Source organism: Callorhinchus milii, unplaced genomic scaffold, assembly GCF_018977255.1.
Source record: "Callorhinchus milii isolate IMCB2004 unplaced genomic scaffold, IMCB_Cmil_1.0 Scaffold22, whole genome shotgun sequence".
NCBI classification, from domain to species: domain Eukaryota; kingdom Metazoa; phylum Chordata; class Chondrichthyes; order Chimaeriformes; family Callorhinchidae; genus Callorhinchus; species Callorhinchus milii.
In genome coordinates, this window is record NW_024704763.1 from 7,509,715 (window position 1) to 7,520,787 (window position 11,073).

The 11,073-nt window shown below is 43.9% G+C and overlaps 1 long non-coding RNA gene across 1 annotated transcript; it reads left to right on the plus strand.

The window, feature by feature from the left end:
* The first annotated feature begins 3,526 nt into the window (after positions 1–3,526).
* Positions 3,527–8,613, plus strand: LOC103189078. The gene is made up of 3 exons (XR_489035.1): positions 3,527–3,584; positions 7,790–7,867; positions 8,532–8,613. It is a non-coding gene; the product is annotated as an uncharacterized LOC103189078 (long non-coding RNA).
* Positions 8,614–11,073: the final 2,460 nt, after the last annotated feature.

The following is an 11,073-nucleotide window of genomic DNA, read 5'->3' on the forward strand; positions in this document are numbered from 1 at the left end:
GTCTGGCGAGGGCTGGTGTAATCGGAGAGCGGAGTTTCATGCGGGTGAAAATGCGGGCGGCAGATTTTTGAATGATTGCATTTTATGGATGGTAGTGGATGGGAGACCGGTGAGGAGGGATTAGAATAGTCCAGCCGAGAGGTGACAAAGGCATGGACCAGGGCTTCAGCGGCTTTTGAAGTGAAGTATATGTGGAGACGGGCGATGCGTCGGAAGTGGAAGAAGGCGGTGCTGGTGAAGGACTGGATGTGGGGGAGGAAGGATAGTTGGGGGTTGAACCTGATGTGTAGGTTGCGTACGGGTTCGGAGAGTTTTATAGCGAGGTCGGGTAGGTGGAGGAGGTGAGAGCCGTGAGATTTTAGACGTTGACGAAAGCCAAAGAGTATGGCTACGGAGGCTTCCGTCTTGTCAACGTTCAGCTGAAGGAAATTTGCGCTCATCCAGCCTGCAGGTGACCGGGTGAGAGCGGGAGGAGAAGCCGTTTGTGCAGATGTATTGCTGGCGGTTTGTGAGGTAGGACTCGAACCAGGCGAGTGCGGTCCCACTGAGGCGAATGATGGAGGAAAGGTGGAGGAGGATGGCGTGATCGACTGTCGAACGCCGCGGAGAGATTCAGGAGGACAAGTAGGCAGAGGGAGCCCTGGTCACAGATAGAGAGGATGTCGTTTGTGATTTTCACAAGCGCATTCTCTGTACTGTGGGCGGAAACCGGATTGGAACCGTCTGTAAAGTTGATTGACTGCATATTTTGTGGGTGAAACCCGGCAGCTAATTGCTCGCAGCAGCGTCCCACAAAAAAATCATGGTTTTGAGTGACCACATTTTTTTATTTTTGAAGGAATTATTACCCCTGGAAAGTGATCCGCCAATCGACTATCAACCAGGTTCCTACTTACTGCTTGGTAAACAGAGGTGTATGGAGTAAGGAAACTTGCCCAACGTTTCACACTGCCAGGAATCAAACCCAGGTCTCTCGCTTGCGAGGCGAGCGCTCTAACCACTGAGCTACAGGACTCCTGACTGATCTGAACTGATCTTAAAAGGACTGATCTGAACATAAAACAAGAGGAAACTTTCTCAAGGAAAATAAAAGTTGTAACAACTGCTGAATGAGACTCGTAAGGAAATAATAATAACTTTGGTGCTAGCCTGGCTCAGTCGGTGGGGTTCTTGGCTTGGAGTAAGGTAGTAACTTCAAATCCCATGCAACAAACCTGTCTAAGGTTTCGCCCTGCCTGGGAATCGAACCGCTGGATTGTCACTTTAGACTATGTCCCAAGTCCTGAAGTGGGACTTGAACTCGAAGGCGAGAGCTCTACCAACTGAGCCAGGCTGACGCACAATTAGCCTCAATTAGGTAAAGACAATCTTTATGTCTACAAATGAAGAAGCCAATGTCATCATAAATACTACACAGAAAAGAAATACAAAGACTCATTGTTTAGATGAAGGAAGTATAGTGGCCAGAAAACAGGATGAACTGCCTGGTCCTGTATAATTTTGATACTCAAAATTTATTATTTCAGCTGAAAAACATTCCTTTTATTGACAAGAGTGTCTTATCACAACAAAACATTTCACAGAACTTCAGAGTTGCCTAACACACTCCTAGATGTCTTTCAAGTTCCCTGTTTGCAAGTTAAACTGCACGGTATGTCTTAATTTCACCCACAAATATACAGTCAATTCACTTTGCAGTCTATTCTGTGAAGCGCTTTGAGATGTCTAGAAGACGTGAAAAGCGCTATATCAAATGCAAGGATTATTATTAACACGAACAGTGGCTTATAATATGTTTAATTCCGTATTACGTTGAATGAGACAGTCAAAACCAAACAGTGAAACACCTTCATAGAGGAACACTACAGTTTAAAAGGTGCTCCCCATTTTCCCTATTCATTTGCTCCATGACTAATAATTTTGAATATTATTAGTGCCCATCAAAGAGGTGATCCTTTGTAATTGCAGTGCATTTGGTCACATAGTGGGAGAAGTATAAAATGCAGCAAATTCATTTATGTGTCATAATTATTTCCTCTTATGTTGGCGTAGAGCCAATATGCAAAATACAGTAACTCTAATCTCTAATCAAGAGTTCTAAGCTTTGTCAGATTGTTGGTATATGCACAGTGGCTTAACTAACATTCCACAGCTTACTGTTCGTACTCACACTGTACAAGGGATACAAATCAGGTGCAAGGGATTAAAGGTAAGTCATAATAATGATTCTCTCATTTTCATATAGCACCTTACAGCATCGTCAAAACATCTCAAAGCGCTTCACAGGATTTACTGTAATAATAATAATAATCCTTGCATTTGATATAGCGCTTTTCACGTCGGGAGGACATCCCAATTGCGCACAGCAATGTCCCACAAACCGTCGTAGATTGAAAATGACCAATTTATTATTGTTTTGGTTTTGGAGGGATTCTTATTAGGCTCTGTGTGGAGTAAGGAAACTTGCCCAAGGTTTCGCCCTTGCAAAGCGAGTGCTCTAACCACTGAGCTACAGGACACCATGAGTGCAGTGACTGTGTAAAATTGTAGGCAGCCAATTTGCACGTACAAATGTCACAAGGTTGTGAAGTGAATAAAAAATGTTATCTGGATGATTGTTGGATGATTTTATCTGGATGATTGTCCTCCCACATTGGCCAGGACATGAAAGAAACGGGCTGCTATTTTCGAGTAGTGGCAAGAGATCTTTATCATCCACCTGAATTACGGATTAAGGTTCTCATCTGAAGGACGGCATCTCCGACAATGCAACACTCTCCAAATGCTGTAAGGTCAATGTGCTGCATGGGGTTTGAAGTTACTACCTTACTTCAAGCCAAGAACCCCACCAACTGAGCCAGGCTAGCACCAAAGTTGTTATTATTTCCTTACAAGTCTAATTCAGCAGTTGTTACACACTTTTATTTTACTTGAGAAAGTTTCCTCTTGTTTTATGTTCAGATCAGTCCTTTTAATATCAGTTCAGATCAGTCAGGAGTCCTGCAGCTCAGTGGTTAGAGCACTCGCCTCGCAAACGGAGACCTGCGTTTGATTCCTGGCAGTGTGAAACGTTGGGCAAGTTTCCTTACTCCATACACCTCTATTTACCTAGCAGTAGGAAACCTGGTTGTTAAGTCGATTTTCTGGGGTTAATAATTCCTTCAAATAATAATAAATTGGTCACTCAATCCATGACTGTTTGTGGGACGCTGCTGTGCGCAATTGGCTGCCACGTTCCGCCCACAAAATGTACATTCAATTCACTTTACAGTATATTCTGGGAAGCGCTTTGAAACATTTCAAAGATGCAATAAGGCGCTATGTTAAATGCAAGGATCATTATTATTTAAGATCATTCACCACCGCAATATATTTTTCTAATTTGGTAATGTAGAGGGCCAGAAAAGGTCTGGCCAGTTCCCCACGATTTTTTAAAAAATATCTTTTAATTTCCTTTGTTTTCAACAGATAAGAGTGGCGATTCCATTGCTCTCAATTTAAAGCTGAGAGAATGGCAGCAAAGACCGGCATTGTGGCAGGAATCACATTTTGGACCTTGTTACTGCTTAGCACATCACATACCAGTAAGTGAGATTAATAACTGAATCAAGATTTTTTTTTAAAAAATTAAGATCGAATTCTTGTATCGTAACGTCAAAAGTGTGTGCTGTAAAGTGAGGTAACTGTACCGGTTAGAAAATTAGCACATAGCAAGTTTTAACAAGCAGTTGTGCAAGGAATGACTATTGTATCTGCAGTATTGTTGTGGTTAGTGCACTCTCACACATGTGGGAGGACCTGGGTTCGATTCCCTGGTGGGGTGAAACCTTAGGCAAGTTTCCTTACTCCAAATGCCTTGCAGTGAACAGGTTAATCGAATGGTGGATCGCTTTTCGGGGGTGGTAATCTCTCTTCCCCCACACTCCCAAAGAAAAACATGGTCACTTTCTCCACAACTAGAGGACACTGCTGTGTGGAATTGGCTGCCGTGTTTCTCCACAGTCGATTCAATTTACTGTAAATTCTGTGAAACGCTTTTAAGACCGTCTCAGCGACGTGATAAGGCAAACGGTATATCAAATGTCAGGATTATTTTTATTACTATTATTAGTCATGACACTGGAGATACCCCTTCTGTTTTTATCATGGGATCCTTAAGCTCTCCTCCAAAGGCCTCGTTCTATAAGTACTTGTTCTTGTACCTGTGCCACAATAATGACCCCTATTCAATATGTGCATTGTATATATATATGTAAATATGCATGTACAAGCAATATGTGCATCACGTCAGGGCAGGATTTTTTTAGTTTGTTTGTGATGCCCTGTGATCCACTGTTGCTCACAATCTGGACCCACATATGAAGAATGCTGGACATCCTTGAGTCCAAATCGAGGGAATCCGCTGAGCTGCCACTGCCCTACCAACTTCCACCCTCTCCCTTCCCCCAACCCACACAATTACCCATCCCTCCTTTCACACCTTTGAATCTGTCACCCCCTCCTCTGTCTTCAACATGGTAACCTACATGAAGCTCACCACCTGCCCCTGGACCCCATCCCCACCCCTCTTCTTAAATCCCAGCTCCACCTCCTTGCCCCACTACTCACCGACGTCATCAACCTCTCCCTGTCATCTGGCACTATTTCTCCCCCCCTCAAAACAGCTACTATCACCCCCACCTTGAAGAAACCTTCCCTCGACCCATCACAGCTATCGCACCAGCGCCTCTGCCATAACTGGCACTGCAGCTCGTATACTATCACGCACCAGGCTCCGTGACCCAATCACTCCCGCCCTCGCCCGACTCCACTGGCTCCCCATCCCCCAGAGGATCGAGTTCAAGATCCTCGTCCTCACCTTTAAGGCCATCAATGTCCTTGCCCCCTCCTACCTCTCTGACCTGCTGACTCCCTACCAACCTGCTGCTCCCTCCGTTCATCAGGCTCCAGAAGGCTCCACGTCTCCCGCCCGACCCGCTCTACCATCGGTGGCCGGGCTTTCAGCCTCTCTGCCCCCACACTCTGGAACTCCATCCCACGGTCCCTTCACCTCGCTTCCTCCCTTGCCTCCTTCAAGGCCGGTCTCAAGACCCTTCTCTTCGATCGTGCCTTTGGTCTCCCTCCCACCTTTCTGGCTTCCCTCACCCCTACACCACCACTCCCCCATGCTCAGGCCCCGACACCTGATTGTTCAGCGTTTTGGGATGTCCTCCCGATGTGAAAGGTGCTCTATAATTTTGTTGTTGTTGTTTTGTTGTTGTTGTAATAGGGTCTTCCCATGGAGTCCTGTAGCTCAGTGGTTAGAGCACTCCCTTTGCAAGCGAGAGACCCGAGTTCAATTCCAGGCAGAGGGTGAAACCTTGGGCAAGTTTCCTTACTCCACACAGAGCCTAATAATAATCCCCCCAAAACAAAAAACAATAATAAATTGGTCATTTTCAATCCACGGCTGTTTGTGGGGCATTGCTGTGCACAATTGGCTGCCGCGTTCGCCCACAAATATACAGTCAATTCACTTTACAGTGTGTTCTGTGAAGCGCTTTGGGACGTCCTCCCGACGTGAAGAGTACTATATCAAATGCAAAGATTATTATTATTATTAATACAGCAGTACCTCAGGAAAGAAACAGCATCCAACCAATCAAAAGCATTCTTTCAGTTCTTAAAAAATTCTGCTTACATTGAACACTGAATGCTTTAAAATCCCAGACACGTCCAATCCTCTTAATCTTAAAGGGACTGTGGCAACGTGGATCCAGATCTGGCTAGGAGACAGAAAGCAGAGAGTGCTAGTAAACGGTTGCTTTTCTGACTGGAGGGAGGTGTGTAGTGGTGTCCCTCAGGGGTCGGTATTGGGACCACTGCTCTTTCTGATCTATATTAATGATCTGGACCTGGATTTCAGGAGCACAATTTCCAAATTTGCAGACGATACTAAGCTAGGAAAAGTAGTTAACGGTGGTGAGGATAGCACCAGACTCCAAGAGGACTTAAGCCAGATTGGTCAAATGGGCAGAAATGTGACAGATGAGGTTTAATGTGGAGAAATGTAAGGTGTTGCATTTTGGTGGGAAGAATGAGGAGAGGCAGTATAAGCTGATGGTACAATCTTAAAGGGGGCAAATGAACAGAGAGACCTGGGGGCACACATAAGCAAATCTCTGTAGGTGGCAGGACAAGTAGATAAAGCTGTTAAAAAAGCTACGGGATACTAGGTTTTATAAATAGGGGCATAGAATTCAAAAGTCAGGAGGTTATGTTGAATATTTATAAAATGCTGGTTAGGCCTCAGTTGGAGACTGCGTTCACTTCTGGGCACCGCACTTTAAGAAAGATGTTTGGGCATTGGAGAGGGTGCAAAGGAGGTTTACCAGGATGGTACCAGGAATGAAGGACCTTAGTTATGAGGAGAGGTTAGCGAAACTAGGATTATTCTCCCTGGAGCAGAGAAGATTAAGAGGGGATTTAATAGAGGTTTTCAAGACCATGAGAGGATTTGATAGGTTGAACCGGGAAAAACTGTTTCCACTGGCATGTGGGTCAGTAACCCGAGGACACTGATTTAAGATAGTTGTTAAAAGAAACAGAGGGGAGGTTAGGATTTTTTTTTTCACCCAGTGAGTTGTTGGATGTTGGAATGCATTACCTGAAAGCGTAGTGGAAGCCGATTCAATAACAACTTTTAAGAGAGGTAATAATAATAATAATTTGATTAGCGCTTTTCACGTCGGGAGGTTGTCCCAAAGCGCTTCACAGAACACACTGTAAAGTGAATTGACTGTATATTTGTGGGCGAACGCGGCAGCCAATTGCGCACAGCAATGTCCCACAAACAGTCGTAGATTGAAAATGACCAATTTATTATTGTTTTTGTTTTGGAGGGATTATTATTAGGCTCTGTGTGGAGTAAGGAAACTTGCCCAAGGTTTCACCCTCTGCCTGGAATTGAACTCAGGTCTCTCGCTTGCAAAGCGAGTGCTCTAACCACTGAGCTACAGGACTCCACAAAGTAGATGGGTATTTGGGAAGGGCAGGATTGCAGGGCTATGGAGAGCAAGTGGACCAGTGGGATTGAGTTGGATTGCTCTTTTAGGAGCTAGCGCAGACGCAATGGGCCAAAAGGCCTCTTTCTGTGCTGTATGATTCTATGATTCATGTTCCTGTTCAACCTATTGGTCGTTGAAAAATCCCATGGCACTATTAATAAAAAAACACAGGGAGTTTTTCCTGGTGTCCTGGTCAACAATCCCTGAATAAAATTGATCATGTGCAAACTGGCTGCTTTTTGCTTTCCTACAAAATACAGTCGTGCCCACAAAATATAGTCAACTCGCTTTACAGTATATTCTGTGAAGCGCTTTGAGATGTCTCAAAGATGTGATAAGGCACTATATCAAATGCAAGGATTATTGTAAATCCTCTGAAGCCCTATAAGGCTTGAAAATCACTATCAAATATAAGAATTATTATTTCTTTACATAAATTAGAAGAGTCCTTTAGCTTGTGAGTTCATTTTTAAATCACATGAATGAATTAAAATTTTTTGGCCTGTTTCAAATCCGCCAGCGTAGGGTAAGTACACGCAATTATCCTTCTGCTACCTTGTCCTCCCCTCCCGGTCTAAGGCATGACCGCCATCCCACCTCTTCCCCCTCCCCACCCTGCGCTGTCTGATCGCGCTCTCCTGATCTCTGAGCGCACGTTTTGGCTGCCGCCCTGACCCAAGCTGTGCTGTATAAGTGCAAGTTGTTGTTGTCTTACTCTGACCGTATGATTTCATCTGATTTAGGTGCCCAATTGAACTGGGAGATCCAGCGGTACGATGGGTGGTATAACAATCTGGCACATCACAGAAGAGGCTCAGTCGGTAAGTGATCCCAGTTCGACTGCATTTCAAAGTGTCCAGGAAACTCGTACTTCTCTCCGTTTAACAATAATCTGCGTGCATGAAGCTGGAAGAGAAGTTAGCCTTAATCAAAATCAAGTTTTTTTTGTCTCCACTCGTCATTTCAAAATTACCATCTCCAATTACCTTCCCAATGCAGACTGCACTTTGAATTCGAACAGTAATAATAATCCTTGATTTCCATACAGCGCCTTTCACGTCGGGTGGCCTTCTCAAAGTGTTTCACAGAATTTACCAAAAAGTGTAGTGACTTGGGTTCTGTTGATGAAGATTCGGGGCCCATTAATTCTTTACAAGGTTATGCTTCTGCATTTCTTTTCTGCATTCCTATCTCCCTCCCATATCAGGTTTCCCCAGTATCTCTGTAAAACACTTTGAGCCGTTCTCCTATGTGACGTGACTCCTCCATGGCCAAGCTTTCATCTACTAATCTCTGAAATTTTCTCTCTCTCTCTCTATCTTTAAATCTCTTAACTTTTCTAGTGCACCTATGGTCACCTAGCCCCCACCTCCCCACACTCCCTCTCCCTTGTTCGGCGTCTGACCCCCATTGTTGTTAAGCACTCCCAAGAGTTCTCCTACATGAAAGGCATTATATAAATGCAAGGTGTTGTTGTTCTAACAGGTTCCTCCTTTGTCCGCCTGCTGCCCGCTAATTATGCCGATGGCGTCCTCCAGGCGGTGCAGGAACCACAGCTCCCGAACCCCCGAAGAGTCAGCAACACACTGATGAATGGGACGTCAGGGTCCCCGTCCAGCATGAACAGGACTGCGCTGTGCGTGTTCTTTGGTAAGATAACTGCTAACTTTAGGAATGCAGTTACAGTAGTTTCTTCAGAGCAATGCAGAGATACACAGGTGATCTCGTCTAGCAATGATGTGACATGACTGTCCGGTGTTATGGTTTGAGTACTGTTCCAACACTGTACCTTTCTAGGAAATGTGGCGACTGGCCTATACTTATAGTCTCTTTCTTTTCGTCTCGCCTATTAATAACCTATTAACGTCCACTTTATTCGATCCTCTCCTAATTTTAAGCAGCGCTCCTGATGTGAAAGCCGCTACATCACAATCGAGCGCCCTGAAGACTTTTACTATGCTTTATAATGTGTTTAACGTTTCCAGGTTATCACGTGATTGACGAGATTACAGAAACCACTGGGTCTGGCTGTCCTCCTGAATTCTAAGCATTCAGGTTCCTGCCGGGGACGTGGTGTTTGACCCCGGGAACACCGGCAATGTCCAGCTTCCATTCCAACGCAGCAAATGGATCAAAACTCCGGCCAAAGCCCAAACAACCCCCGAGTACAGGTAGCGCTCTTTACACTGAGTTCATTTAATTGTTTGAGAAGACAAGGCGTCCATCATTGAGCAAATGGCACACATTTCTAAGAGGAACTCTGGAGTAAATTGATTTAAAGTGAGGGGTCAGAGTTCCCCAGATGGTGAATTATAATAATATTTGCATTTGATATAGCGCCTTATCACATCGCTGAGACGTCTCAAAGCCCCTCACTGAATATATTGTAAAATGGATTGCCTTATATTTTGTGGACAAAACGCTGCAGCCAATTGCACAGAGCAGTATCCCATAAACAGTCATGGGTTGAGTGACCACAATTTTTTTTGGTGCGATTATTACCCTCGAAAAGTGATCAAAGCCAATCGATTAACAACTGGGTTGAGTTTTCAATCTCAGTTGTGTCTGAGGCCGCAGATCCTTCCCAACTAGGCGTAGGGAGAAGATGACTTTTACATGTCTAGAACTAGCTGGTTGGAGATGACCATTAACAGAAGAAGCCTATGAGAAGCAAAATCTTCTGAGTTAACCATGTTCAGCGTTGTATCCAGGATACGTCATTGATCTGGAATAACTTGGCTGTTTCCTGGGTGCAGAAGTCAAAATATGTACAGTTATTCCCCTTGAAGAATAACAATTAAAATCAATTGAGATGAAGAGTGAGGTGATGCACTCATCTTTATCGTCACTAATTTCCTTTAGGTAAACCATGTCACCGCATGGATAGACGGAAGCTCTATCTACGGATCGTCTCACTCGTGGAGCGATGCCTTACGTAGCTTTTCTGGGGGCCGGTTAGCCTCGGGCTCAGATAGACTCTTGCCAAAACAAAGTGAAGGATTGGTTCGACTGTGGAAGTTTGCTGATCCATCAACAGGCCAACATGGACTTCAAGGACTTGATGGTAAAGTTTGATACATTCCTCAAAGTCTCTTGTTCAGAGAGAATATCACAAGATGTCATTTGTAACATTATGTAATAATAATGCTTTAATCTCAGCATGATTCACAATGTTTCTGCGAAGATCAATGAGTGCGGCAGCCAATCTGTGCAGAACAGTTCAGAAAACAACCACAGAGTGAATGACAATTTATGTCTGGGAATATTGGCCAGGATACCGGGAAAAAACTCCCTTTTTTCAAATTGTGCCATGGGATCATTCAAGACGGGACCTTAGTTTAAGGTCTCATATGAAGGACAATAGGCCTGACAGTTCCCTTAGAACTGCAATAAGTGCCAACCCAGACTGAACTGGAATCCACAACCTTTTGACCCACAGGAGAGAAGGCCATCAAAGTTAAATAGAAATGAATCTGCATGAAGGAATTGCGCTGTGCTTCTTTCTCAGAAACTCCCTATATAAGCCTTCACAGGAAAGAATAGTTAGTGTGTAAGAAGCTAATGCTATTGCATTCAGCACAGTCTAGAATAGTATTGTTACCATCAGAGGAAGCCTCAATTATATAATTTCCCAATTGCATTGAACCCATGACAACATTCACTTAATTTCTAATCAATTATTTTTGGTAAGGAACTTTAAATCATTCATTTTTATATTAAAGACGCAATGCACATGAAGTTATTAGTGTTAAAGAAGTTCAAAATACAGTAAACCCTTGGGAGTTTCACAGGATTTGCTGTAAAGTGTAGTGACTGTCTATTTTTAGGTGAACATTCCAGCTCATTTCATGTTTAATGCTTCTGCGTTTCTCTGTCCATGGGTAAAGTACATTTGTGATGGTGAAAATTATGGCTAGTAAGTTCTGGAGATAATTTTACTAGTTTCTAACTTTACATCTCTGGCTTTTTCCAACAGATTTTGGAAATGCAAGAGCAAATGAGAGCCCCTTCCTCAGAGCAGAAAGCA